A 15,214-nucleotide genomic window follows, 5' to 3' on the forward strand; every position below is an offset into this window, starting at 1 on the left:
GAAGAGGGCCTTAATGGTAACATCACAATCTAAATAAAATGTATGTGCCTACTTTAGTGGCTTTGATATTTATGATAGTTGATCTATCAAAGGTTCTGCAGATTCTGTTCAATATTTGTTGTATCTCTTGCCGCGTTGGTCACTACGCGAAGCTGTGCTGCCATCTTTAATCTGCTTCTGGATATTCTCTATTCCGCTACAGCTGGGATGCAGATTTTTGAAGAAGCGAACATGCGTTTTCATACGTTTGTTTGACTCCTTTTACTTTCACCGTATGCATAAAGAACACAATTCGTCGCGATTTCCTTTTCTTCACGTACTTGTATTGGAAGATACAATAGTAATATACGTTACAAGAGCGGTATGTTGACGTTTTCATGGTCGAGGAAAAGATTGAAAAAGCGAAACGTACTTGGGCTTTTTTAATTTCCGAGAACATGAAAACAAACATACCGCTCGTGTATCGTACATTATTTTGTGCGAAGATCGTTTATTACATACCTGAAAGAGGAATTTCTAATTTGTTGCAATGAAATCTCCATGTTGGTTTCTGTTTAATGACGGCAACTTCGGAAAACCTAAATATCTATCGTCAACATTGTTGCTATAAAATGTTTTCTGTGTTTACTATACTCCAGCAGGCCGTGATATACGTCTGTCTTCCCCCCCCCCCCGTCTATAAATGCGAACTTAAAACAAACGGTAAGGTTATGTAATGATTTATTTTTCATTTTAATATTTTAAGAATATTATTTATATAACATATTGCAGTAATAACATCCGCGTCAGGAATCTTGTTGATTATTTCACGGCTTCCTTAATGTTACTTGTATCAGGAATGCAGTAAATTTCGTGGTGTAGTAGACTTTACATAATTTTTGCAAATATTTAAAAACAATAAATAACATTGCAATTTAGGTGAAATTGCAGTGGTAAGTTTCCAATTTGTAATTATTACTATGTTAAACGTCTCTAAAAATAATAAAAGCCTAAAGCAGTAAAATGAAAATAGCGCTTAAGCGGTAAGAAGAGGGAAATTGTTATGTGTGTTACGTTGGGGATACTGAATGTGGTATTTCACACTTACCGCGTATTGGTTCTGTGCGGAAAACAAGCAAATACGCACGATCTCGCACAAAAATAATAGAATAGTCATATAAATTTCTAAGACCACAGTATTAGAACTAACCCTACACGTAAGTCTCTACAATGTTTGCTTACGATTTCTTTATTGCTTACATTTTTATTGCCCGAAACAAGTACGTGTGGTGGACAAGATGGCTTCCCATATCCCAGAAAGAATTCAGCCTCTGATTTAACGTATTCCAGTACTGGTTTTGGGACTCGCATGGTGGCCGAAGTTGTATTCTTGGAATCGCATTTTCTCTGTGAGCTCCCTTATGTTCAAGGCCTAAATTCACTTTTCAGTTTCTTTTATTTCTACTATTTTCATTTCTTTCTTTCTCTCTCTCTCTCTCTCTCTCTCTCTCTCTCTTTCGACTCCTGTCTCGTTTTTCAGGCGAGAGTTCCACTCCTCGTGAAAGACTTAATCCTGAAAACTGAAAGAGAGGAGGCTTATGTGTTTCTACTTTATGCACACACATTCCATGATGCACAACACACGATGTTTCCTAATCACATACTAATCAAAACATACCTGTCGATCGCCGTTCGTAACATCCACACCAGTGGAGTATTTGTTAGCGCGTCTGGCCGCGAAACCAGGTGGCCCGGGTTCGATTTCCGGTCGGGGTAAGTTACCTGGTTGAGGTTTTTCCGGCGTTTTCCCTCAACCCAATATGAGCAAATGCTGGGTAACTATCGGTGCTGGACCCCGAATCATTTCACCGGCATTATCATCGTCATCTCATTCAGACGCTAAATAACCTAAGATGTTGATAAAGCTAATAAAACATAGCCTGTATCTGGGTTATGATCAGGGTCATCTATAGAGCCGTTCGGGAACATATAAATAAAATTTCCAAATCACACCACGAGACTTTACTACTTAAGCAGAAGAACGTCAGTCCTTGGTACATCCATTACGCTGAATACCGAAGTTGTGTTACGCACTATAAATGAGTGAGTTAGAACATCTGTGCCACAAAGCAGCGACAAGAAAACCATCTTTTAATACTAACCAACAGAGGTCAGATACAACTCGAAACATTTTCTTGCACCAATCAGGGTCACACATAGCAGCACATAAATCAAATTATTGGGGAGTGTTGCACCGATTCATTCAAATAAGCGTTAAATTTGTGGATACGTGTAAATGCTCTGAAATATAAGCGTTTATTGTTTGATGTGTGTTATTATTCTTAGTACAGATGCAGCGAGATACTGGAGGCGGTTGGAGAAGCTCCGCATTAACACTGCTTATCATTGTAATCTAAACGCATTGTTCTGATGTTACTATGGAAACAATTTTCGAAATGAAATAGAGCAACTACACGTTTCCAATATTCGTTGCATAGATGTGTTCTTCATAGGAGTATATTTATTTCGCTGTTGCAATTTAAGTATTAATAAAGTAAGAAGACTAATAATTAAGTAAACATAAATAAAAGCAATATCAAATAAACATATATAACCCACCGCTTGCAAACACAATCCAGCAAATTACCAACACGCTCTGAAAAAAACAGACCGATGCTAGTTGTAGGCCTATTTCTCTTACAGCTATATTTCTATGTATAGAAGAGTGAGAAAATAATCTTTGTCATTACTTTACATTGTACTATTTTTCTACCTGATAGATTGTTATTAGTGCGAACAACAAATTCAACAGCAAATTTGTTTTTAGACTTCGCGTCCTGATTAGATTCACCTACCCGGAAATACGTGAATCGCTTATGTAGATGTTGGTTGGGCATAAATTTCGTAAGTAGCGTAGGTGGAGACGGGTTACGGTTTGATTTACAGCGATCTGCTCTCTAAAGAGAAATAGATTCTTAACACTCTGAATACAAGCCACTTTCTTGCGCACAACGAACTCAGGAATAAGTTACGCGTGTTCCTGATAAATGTTGAGATTCACTCAATTCGTTTTAACAAACTTGATCTATAAGTATTAACCAAATATATAAATATTCTTAAATGAAATGTCTGTGATGGAAACCTAATTAATTTTGTAGCTCAAACCCATGAAATAAAATTGTTAGTTTAATTGAACCTTGAATCTACACATCGAATGGTTAACTACAGGGACATCATTTTATTTTTACTTCATTTTTTATTGCATCTGAGTTTTCGAATATACTTCACTCCCACCCCTTCTACTAATGAAGTTCAACCGTCCTCCACACAGAACCAAGACCGCCTTAAATAATTAATTATATATTATATAATATCTTATATTAATTAAACAAACCGATATTTACCATTTATATTGTTATCGCTCTTTAGTGATCCTGTATAAATAATATTGAAATTATTTATATTCTGTTAACGTTCTTAAGCGACATAAATAACATAAATTTAATATTAGGTTTGGAACAGTACATTTGCATAATACTGGTTTTAGTTTTTTTCTTTTTATATTATTATATTATACTATCTTCAAACACAATAACATGAAAAGCAGTGACGAGGAATTGAAACTCAGACGTTTACATCTAAATTCCGACGTTTTTCCAACTGAACTACGAGGGCACAAGTAAAGAAACATTTTCTGGAAAAAGTGGCCCAATCCCCCTCCAAGATTTTCTGACGATTTGTACAAGTTCGTCCAGGATGCGGGGGGCAAAGGCTGATTGGAATTTCTCGGTTCTGATCAGGTCAAAAATCCTGATAGAACTAACATTTAACACTTGCGGTGAATTTCGGTGAAGTCCGGAGGGCCCAATTAGTCAAATCCACTCTCTCACCGCCAAGCTTGGGCCCCTAGGATCTATTAAGATTCGAAAGAGACAGTGGTGTGCGGAAAGCAATGGGAAGTTCGCGCATTTATCCTTCCCAAGAAAAATCGCAAGGGAAGCTTCTAACAGAAAAAGGAGGAACTTCTGGGGACCCCTGGAAAAAGAACTAAGGAATAGACTAGTGAAGTGTTTTGTGTGGAGTGTGGCACTGTGTGAGGAAAAGACGTGGACATTACGATGAAATGAAGAGAAACGAATTGAAGCATTTGAAATGTGGATGTGGAGAAAAATGAAACGTGTGGTGAACAGACAGTATAAGAAATGCAGCTGTGTTGGAAAAAGTGGATGAAGAAAGAATGATGGTGAAACTGATTAGAAAGAGAAAAAGGAATTGGTTGGGTCACTGGTTGAGAGGAAACTGCCTACTGAGGGATGCACTGGAAGGAATGGTGAACGGGAGAAGAGTTCGGGGCAGAAGAAGTCAAATAATAGACGACATTAAGATATGTGGATTATTTGCGGAGACTAAGAGGAAGACAGAAAATAGGACAGATTGGATAATGTTCGGTTTGCATTGAAGGACCTGCCCATTTATGTATGTCCCATGGTGGAAGAATACTGGCGAGGCCGTGCGCAGCTATCGTCCCCTCTCACCTAAACAGATGACGTCACGCTGGGACCAATATCCAGCCTTGCCTTCAGTAAAGCATTACATTGAGGCGGTTCTGATCTTGATTATGTTACTCGAAGGCATCGTTGATGAAAATAAATATTTGTTACGGGACATTGTAATTATAAACAATGATAATATGCTGATGATACAGCAATAACTCTGTGCACTTACTTACTTACTTACTTACTTACTTACTGGCTTTTAAGGAACCCGGAGATTCATTGCCGCCCTCACATAAGCCCGCCATTGGTCGCTATCCTGAGCAAAATTAATCCAGTCTCTATCATCATATCCCACCTCCCTCAAATCCATTTTAATATTATCCTCCCATCTACGTCTCGGTCTCCCCAAAGGTCTTTTTCCCCCCGGTCTCCCAACTAACACTCTGTATGTATTTCTGGATTCGCCCATACGAGCTACATGACCTTTACTATGCCTAAAGCCGACATTAGAAACTATTTTCCAGTCTTTCTGCACCCTACCTCGAATGGGGATCACTTCAAACTACAGATTTTAATTTCTCAACTTGGAGTTTTAAAGCAGAACAAGCTTGCATTGAATGAGAGGACACTGGATAAAATCTACTGGTCGTTTCTCGTCACAATAGAAGCGTGTATTAGAATAGTACCAACTAAATATAAATATCTCTAATATTTATATGCGGAGAGCTGTGAAAATGAGGACACACAAAGTAGAAGAGGGGATAAGCAAAGTGAAGTAGTCGGTCTGCATGGCGCAGTCGGTCGAGTGCTATTCGCTTTATGACTCTTAATACACATCAAAAAATATTACACTTTGAACAATTTAAATTGTTTAATTAAACTGAATTTGTCAGTCTCATTGTAACTGTATACTCGTTACTACCGCTTGTTATATTGTAGCATATGCAATGCAATTCCTCCCATGTGAAGTAGAGGAACATGTAATCTCCTATGTGAATATTAAGCATATATTTTTGTAGTTGTGACACGCTGGCTTATTAAGCGTAGATTATTGTTATCAATTATGTAGTCTGACTGCACAGAGATTGTATTTAAATGTGTAGAATAAATAAATGAACAAATTCCCACTAATAAATGTGTTTATTCTTCCTACTGAAAAAAATTATTTTTTGCACATAGGAGATATTGTAGGAACAACGACGATAATGTTTTTGTTACATTCATCTTAAGCCAGAGCACGGCGGGTACAGGGTGTGAGGGCGATCTCCTCGTGACTGTCATCTGTGCTGCAGGGAAGAGTGTTGCCGTCTGTTGCAACTGCTACTGAATTCACTGCGATATAGCGATCTTTCCTACGAACAAAATCGATTTCTTACTAAATAAAAATAAAGAAATGGAGAAGGAAGCTTCTGTTCTTTTAATCTTAAGCACTTAGTGCGTGAACTTACTGTTATCGAACATCTTCCACCCTGTATGAATTTTTGTACCACCTTTCACAGTTGAGATGCAGCTCTTCGCTTGTTTCATTCCGTATGAACTGAAACAACCCAGAACTCACCACGTGGAGGTGGCTGCATGTCGAGTTCCGCCCTGCCCATCCCAACCTCCCTACCTTTGGGCAGTGCATTCAATTTTTGTGGTTTGCAATTTTTTTAATTTTTTTTTTATTTTTTATTTATTTATTTTTTTTTTAATTTGGTTTTATTTAACGACGCTCGCAAAAGCAGGGGTTATATCAGCGTCGCCAGTGTGCCGGAATTTTGTCCCGCAGGAGTTCTTTTACATGCCAGTAAATGTACTGACATGAGCCTGTCGCATTTAAGCACACTTAAATGCCATCGAACTGGCCGGGGAACGAACCCGCAACCTTGGGCGTAGAAGGCCAGCGCTATACCAACTCGCCAACCAGGTCGACTGTATATAGGCCTAAATGTTATGTTTTTTATTTAACGACGCTCCCAAAAGGAGGGGATATCAGCGTCGCCGGTGTGCCGGAATTTTGTCCCGCAGGATTTCTTTTACATGCCAGTAAATGTACTGACATGAGCCTGTCGCATTTAAGCACACTTAAATGCCATCGACCTGGCCCGGGATCGAATCCGCAACCTTGGGCAGAGAAGGCCAGCGCTATACCAACTCGCCAACCAGGTCGACTGTATAAAATGTTATGTTTTTTTATTTAACGACGCTCGCAACTGCAGAGGTTATATCAGCGTCGCCGGTGTGCCGGAATTTTGTCCCGCAGGAGTTCTTTTACATGCCAGTAAATCTACTGACATGAGGCTGTCGCATTTAAGCACACTTAAATGCCATCGACCTGGCCCGGGATCGAACCCGCAACCTTGGGCAGAGAAGGCCAGCGCTATACCAACTCGCCAACCAGGTCGACCAGAATTTGGATCCAGGACCGCAGCCGCGGAAGTGTTCCCCTACTTCCGTCCAGATTGTTTTCTAACCGAGTCCAAAAATCTTTCCAAAGCTTCCTCAGCCGGGATAGGTTTCCAAAGTCGAAAGGGTTCAAAGGGTCTCTGTTCCTCCGACATCGTGCCTGAGTCAGAGTCCTCACTGTCCGTACTGGACTCATCCTGCCGACTTGACTGGGGAGGACTGTCGTCTGTATTGTGTGGGGGTGTAGTGTCAGTGCCTAGGCCGCCCGCTGTAGAAGGTCCCGCCATCGCTTCCCCCTGAGGTTCCTCAGGAGGAAGGTCAAACGTGACCCTCGGGCGCGGACGGTCGGCTCCCTGGTCTTTCTCAGTACCCCTGAGAATACCATGGGGGGGAGGCGGGGGTAGTGGCGGTACTGGTGTAGGTGGCGAAGATGGCGGTGGGTGTGTGCGGCGTGAGCGGCGTGATCGTCGTCTCACTTGTTGTGGGTGTATTTCAGTGCAGGGGGGAGCATAAAAGTATTTGAATTTTGTACAGTACCGGGGGTGTGTTGGGGAAGGCTGAGGCGATGAAGGCGGAGGGACAGGCTCAGGGGGCGTGGAGGCACCCCTCGTGTCCCCTGGACTGCCACTACTCCAGAGGTAGTAGCCCCCCAGCCCTATCGCCCCAACGATCCCCACAATTTTGACCAAATCGGGCTTACCGAACGAAAAACGGGGCCCGCCTTCCGCTACCGCTGGTCCTTCCTTCCGCGGTCCAACCGCATACGCAGGTCTTCCCGCCGTCTGGAAGGCTCCCATACGAGAGCCCCCAGCAAATGCAGCTGCCCCCGTGAAGGGATAGCCTCCCTTCTTCAGGAAATGAAACGCAGTTCGCATTCCAGACATACCGAACTATTCTTCCGAGAAAAGCAAACCACAGTGTTTCCGTGGAAACGATCCGTCTTGTCGTGTCTGTCGGCCATTGTTGATGACGTCGGCACGACAATACGCAAGCGCACGAGTACGTTGAAATACCGATACAATACAAGATGCGAACGTTTTCACATCTTCTATCTTTAAGATATTATTATTCCCTACATTTATATTAGAAAAGAAGATTAGGCCTATTATTTTATATCTTGACGTGTATTAAATACTGACAAATAGAAATTGAATAATATTTATTAGAATTCAGTTTGCTTACTAATACATAAATAGTATACCAAGATGTGTTGCTACTCTTTCTTCACTTCAGACAGTGATACATGTAACAGGACTTCTGTCTTGTGTAAGCATTTCATGTTCTAGCGCTTTATTTTGTTTATTTATTTACTTATTTATATGTTTATTAATTTTTTAATAACTTACTGATTTGTTTTAATTATTTACTTATTTATTTATTAATTTATTCACTAATTTCTGGGGTCTTCCCTCAGCCATTTGAAGCAGAATTCAGCGTAGGACCTCGAACTCCTTTGGCCAAATTGTTGGTCTCGCCTGCTATATCAATAAAGATATGCCGTTGATTTTCAAGTTCATTGTAAACATCTGTTTTGTGATCCCTTAAATGTTGCAGTTTCGTTGAAGATTCGGAATGTCTGCTACAGTATAATTTGTACGTGCACACACTCACCTTGTTGGTTTTCAAGATTTATTTACTAATATTATTTATTTTATAATAGATTAGTTATAAACATGTTTCTTTTCACTTCGTATTTACAGGATTTAAAGTTTACTGAGTTTAGGCTGATTCGCACATATTAAATGGGTAATGATGTCTTTTGTTACGTATTATGTTGAAGGTATGTTTCTGCATTTTTCATAGAGTTAATGTAAGAACAACAACGCTATAATCTGAGGCGTTGGTGAAAATGTGTTGCATTGTTATTTTAAAAGTCTTCTATATCCTTAAATATCAGTCCTATCAAAATGTTGCATTGAATAAAACTATCGGAAATCATTTTTTAAGAAACTTTTGTGATGTAACATTTTTTAGAAAAATCAATAATAAGCTTAGTATTTCGATTTATTTAATTCAGGCCCACTTATAACCCCCCTTTTAAATAAAGTTCTTTGATTGCCATATAGCCTAAAATCTAAGCTACAACGTACTTTATTTATATGTGAATTTTCATCGAAATCCGTTCAGCCATTATTACGTCAGAAGTTAACAAACATCCAGACAGACAGATAGACAAACAAAAATTCCAAAAAAGCGATTTTCGGTTTCAGGATGGTTAATTACATGTGTTAGGTCCAGTTATTTTTGGTAAAGCGTAAATTATCAGAAAAATTTCGGGGACAGATTTATTATTGGTATAGAATAGATAGCTTATATTAAAACCTCGTCTTCTGCACAGCATTGCAGTTAGTGGAGAGAATCTAGTGCCGGGTTGCTGCGACAATATCGCGCAAGATGAGCAGCAGCCTGCTGACAAGGAGATGCACAGATGCGATGTTTGTGGGAAGTGTTTCTCAGGACCAGTGCAGCTCAAAAGGCACGCAAGTGTTCACACGGGCGAAGCGCCTTTCATTTGCGATGTCTGTGGAAAACACTTCTCGCTAGTGGAGAATCTGAGAAGACATACGAACGTTCACACGGGCCTGAGGCCATTCAGTTGCGTCGTGTATGGAAAAAATTTTTACGAGTCGGGATATTTCAAAGAGCATACGAGGAGACATGCAGGCGAGAAGCCATTCAATTGCAATATTTGTTTAAAAAGCTTCTCTTTTTCGCAAAGTCTGAGCGGGCATAAATGCACGGAAGCCGTTGAAAAGCAATGCAGTTGTAATGTGTGTGGAAAATACTATTCGAATTCCGTCCTTCTCAAAAGGCATGTTTCACGCACACACACTCCGTCGATAAAACGTTCAGTTGTGGTAAACGTTATTTTTATTTGGAAAGTCTAATCGCCATGTTCGCTCACACACGGGGGAGAAGCCGTTCGCATGCCATGTTTGTGGAAGATCCTTCGTTGTCTCAGCGTCACTAAAAATACATTTGCGCGTACATACAGGCGAGAAGCCATACAAGTGCAGTCTCTGTGGTAAGAATTCCGGAACTCTATCTAATCTCAAAAGGCATTTATGTTTGTGCGAGATCGTGCGTATTTGCTTGTTTTCCGCACAGAACCAATACGCGGTAAGTGTGAAATACCACATTCTGTATTCCCAACGTAACACACACAACAATTTCCCTCTTCTTACCGCTTAAGCGCGACATTCATTTTACTGCTTTAGGTTTTTAACATATTATTATTATAGACGTTTAACTTAGTAATAATTATAAATTGTAAACTTACCACTGCAGTTTCACCTAAATTGCAATGTTAATTATTGTTTTTAAATATTTGCAAAAATTAAGTAAAGTCTACTACTCCACGAAACCTATTGCATTCCTGATACACGTAACATTAAGGAAGCCGTGAAAAAATCAACAAGATTCCAGATGCCGATGTTATTACTGCAATATGTTATATAAATAATATTGTTAAAATATTAAAATGAAAAATAAATCATTACATAACCTTACTGTTTGTTTTAAGTTCGCATTTATAGACAGGGGGGGGGGGGGGGAAAGACACGTATATCACGGCCTGCTGGAGTATAGTAAACACAGAAACTATTTTATAGCAACAGTGTTGAAGAAAATTATTTTGGTGTTCCGAAGTTGCCGTCATTAAACAGAAACAATCATGGAAATTTCATTGCAACTAATTAGAAATTCGTCTTTCAGGTATATAACAAACGATCTTCGCACAAAATAATGTACGCTACACGAGCGGTATGTTTGTTTTGATGTTCTCGGAAATTAAAAACGCTCAACTACGTTTCGCATTTTCAATCTTTTCCTCGACCATGAAAACGTCAACATACCGCTCTTGTAACCCATATTACTAATACGCACAGTGAGAAGGCGATGTCGATGGCAAATGATAATGTTCCCGAATAGGTTTAAAGTACGATGCATACCACCATACATTTTTTTTGTTTTATTGGGTTATTTTACGACGCTGTATCAACATCTAGGTTATTTAGCGTCTGAATGATATGAAGGGGATAATGGCGGTGAAATGAGTCCGGGGTCCAGCACCGAAAGTTACCCAGCATTTGCTCGTGTTTGGTTGAGGGAAAACCCTGGAAAAAACCTCAACCAAGTATCTTGCCCCAACAGGGATTCGAACCCGGGCTACCTTGTTTCGTAGCCAGACGCGCTGACCGTTACTCCACAGGTGTGGACACCTCCATACAGAAAACAAGAAATTCAAATGCGGTATTTCGACAATAAAATGTATGGCAGACATTGGGTCCCTATTTCACTAATTTACAAATTAGATACGTAACTCACTACAGCAAGAGCTATGAACTGCGTAACGTGTGCACACAGCTTAGCTTAGCTTACAAGAGACTTTACTACTCAAGCAGAAGAACGTCCGTCCTTGGTACATCCATTACGCTGAATACCGAGTTGTGTTACGCACTATAAATGAGTGAGTTAGAACATCTGTGCCACAAAGCAGCGGCAAGAAAACCATCTTCTAATACTAACCAACAGAGGTCAGATACAACTCGAAACATTTTCTTGCACCAATCAGGGTCACACATAGCAGCACATAAATCAAATTATTGGGGAGTGTTGCACCGATTCATTCAAATAAGCGTTAAATTTGTGGATACGTGTAAATGCTCTGAAATATAAGCGTTTATTGTTTGATGTGTGTTATTATTCTTAGTACAGATGCAGCGAGATACTGGAGGCGGTTGGAGAAGCTCCGCATTAACACTGCTTATCATTGTAATCTAAACGCATTGTTCTGATGTTACTATGGAAACAATTTTCGAAATGAAATAGAGCAACTACACGTTTCCAATATTCGTTGCATAGATGTGTTCTTCATAGGAGTATATTTATTTCGCTGTTGCAATTTAAGTATTAATAAAGTAAGAAGACTAATAATTAAGTAAACATAAATAAAAGCAATATCAAATAAACATATATAACCCACCGCTTGCAAACACAATCCAGCAAATTACCAACACGCTCTGAAAAAAAAACAGACCGATGCTAGTTGTAGGCCTATTTCTCTTACAGCTATATTTCTATGTATAGAAGAGTGAGAAAATAATCTTTGTCATTACTTTACATTGTACTATTTTTCTACCTGATAGATTGTTATTAGTGCGAACAACAAATTCAACAGCAAATTTGTTTTTAGACTTCGCGTCCTGATTAGATTCACCTACCCGGAAATACGTGAATCGCTTATGTAGATGTTGGTTGGGCATAAATTTCGTAAGTAGCGTAGGTGGAGACGGGTTACGGTTTGATTTACAGCGATCTGCTCTCTAAAGAGAAATAGATTCTTAACACTCTGAATACAAGCCACTTTCTTGCGCACAACGAACTCAGGAATAAGTTACGCGTGTTCCTGATAAATGTTGAGATTCACTCAATTCGTTTTAACAAACTTGATCTATAAGTATTAACCAAATATATAAATATTCTTAAATGAAATGTCTGTGATGGAAACCTAATTAATTTTGTAGCTCAAACCCATGAAATAAAATTGTTACTTTAATTGAACCTTGAATCTACACATCGAATGGTTTACTACAGGGACATCATTTTATTTTTACTTCATTTTTTATTGTATCTGAGTTTTCGAATATACCTCACTCCCACCCCTTCTACTAATGAAGTTCAACCGTCCTCCACACAGAACCAAGACCGCCTTAAATAATTAATTATATATTATATAATATCTTATATTAATTAAACAAACCGATATTTACCATTTATATTGTTATCGCTCTTTAGTGATCCTGTATAAATAATATTGAAATTATTTATATTCTGTTAACGTTCTTAAGCGACATAAATAACATAAATTTAATATTAGGTTTGGAACAATACATTTGCATAATACTGGTTTTAGTTTTTTTTCTTTTTATATTATTATATTATACTATCTTCAAACACAATAACATGAAAAGCAGTGACGAGGAAATGAAACTCAGACGTTTACATCTAAATTCCGACGTTTTTCCGACTGAACTACGAGGGCACAAGTAAAGAAACATTTTCTGGAAAAAGTGGCCCAATCCCCCTCCAAGATTTTCTCACGATTTGTACAAGTTCGTCCAGGATGCGGGGGGCAAAGGCTGATTGGGATTTCTCGGTTCTGATCAGGTCAAAAATCCTGATAGAACTAACATTTAACACTTGCGGTGAATTTCGGTGAAGTCCGGAGGGCCCAATTAGTCAAATCCACTCTCTCACCGCCAAGCTTGGGCCCCTAGGATCTATTAAGATGCGAAAGAGACAGTGGTGTGCGGAAAGCAATGGGAAGTTCGCGCATTTATCCTTCCCAAGAAAAATCGCAAGGGAAGCTTCTAACAGAAAAAGGAGGAACTTCTGGGGACCCCTGGAAAAAGAACTAAGGAATAGACTAGTGAAGTGTTTTGTGTGGAGTGTGGCACTGTGTGAGGAAAAGACGTGGACATTACGATGAAATGAAGAGAAACGAATTGAAGCATTTGAAATGTGGATGTGGAGAAAAATGAAACGTGTGGTGAACAGACAGTATAAGAAATGCAGCTGTGTTGGAAAAAGTGGATGAAGAAAGAATGATGGTGAAACTGATTAGAAAGAGAAAAAGGAATTGGTTGGGTCACTGGTTGAGAGGAAACTGCCTACTGAGGGATGCACTGGAAGGAATGGTGAACGGGAGAAGAGTTCGGGGCAGAAGAAGTCAAATAATAGACGACATTAAGATATGTGGATTATGTGCGGAGACTAAGAGGAAGACAGAAAATAGGACAGATTGGATAATGTTGGGTTTGCATTGAAGGACCTGCCCATTTATGTATGTCCCATGGTGGAAGAATACTGGCGAGGCCGTGCGCAGCTATCGTCCCCTCTCACCTAAACAGATGACGTCACGCTGGGACCAATATCCAGCCTTGCCTTCAGTAAAGCATTACATTGAGGCGGTTCTGATCTTGATTATGTTACTCGAAGGCATCGTTGATGAAAATAAATATTTGTTACGGGACATTGTAATTATAAACAATGATAATATGCTGATGATACAGCAATAACTCTGTGCACTTACTTACTTACTTACTGGCTTTTAAGGAACCCGGAGGTTCATTGCCGCCCTCACATAAGCCCGCCATTGGTCGCTATCCTGAGCAAAATTAATCCAGTCTCTATCATCATATCCCACCTCCCTCAAATCCATTTTAATATTATCCTCCCATCTACGTCTCGGTCTCCCCAAAGGTCTTTTTCCCCCCGGTCTCCCAACTAACACTCTGTATGTATTTCTGGATTCGCCCATACGAGCTACATGACCTTTACTATGCCTAAAGCCGACATTAGAAACTATTTTCCAGTCTTTCTGCACCCTACCTCGAATGGGGATCACTTCAAACTACAGATTTTAATTTCTCAACTTGGAGTTTTAAAGCAGAACAAGCTTGCATTGAATGAGAGGACACTGGATAAAATCTACTGGTCGTTTCTCGTCACAATAGAAGCGTGTATTAGAATAGTACCAACTAAATATAAATATCTCTAATATTTATATGCGGAGAGCTGTGAAAATGAGGACACACAAAGTAGAAGAGGGGATAAGCAAAGTGAAGTAGTCGGTCTGCATGGCGCAGTCGGTCGAGTGCTATTCGCTTTATGACTCTTAATACACATCAAAAAATATTACACTTTGAACAATTTAAATTGTTTAATTAAACTGAATTTGTCAGTCTCATTGTAACTGTATACTCGTTACTACAGCTTGTTATATTGTAGCATATGCAATGCAATTCCTCCCATGTGAAGTAGAGGAACATGTAATCTCCTATGTGAATATTAAGCATATATTTTTGTAGTTGTGACACGCTGGCTTATTAAGCGTAGATTATTGTTATCAATTATGTAGTCTGACTGCACAGAGATTGTATTTAAATGTGTAGAATAAATAAATGAACAAATTCCCACTAATAAATGTGTTTATTCTTCCTACTGAAAAAAATTATTTTTTGCACATAGGAGATATTGTAGGAACAACGACGATAATGTTTTTGTTACATTCATCTTAAGCCAGAGCACGGCGTGTACAGGGTGTGAGGGCGATCTCCTCGTGACTGCCATCTGTGCTGCAGGGAAGAGTGTTGCCGTCTGTTGCAACTGCTACTGAATTCACTGCGATATAGCGATCTTTCCTACGAACAAAATCGATTTCTTACTAAATAAAAATAAAGAAATGGAGAAGGAAGCTTCTGTTCTTTTAATCTTAAGCACTTAGTGCGTGAACTTACTGTTATCGAACATCTTCCACCCTGTATGAATTTTTGTACCACCTTTCACAG

The sequence above is a fragment of the Periplaneta americana genome, chromosome 16, assembly GCF_040183065.1.
Source record: "Periplaneta americana isolate PAMFEO1 chromosome 16, P.americana_PAMFEO1_priV1, whole genome shotgun sequence".
NCBI classification, from domain to species: domain Eukaryota; kingdom Metazoa; phylum Arthropoda; class Insecta; order Blattodea; family Blattidae; genus Periplaneta; species Periplaneta americana.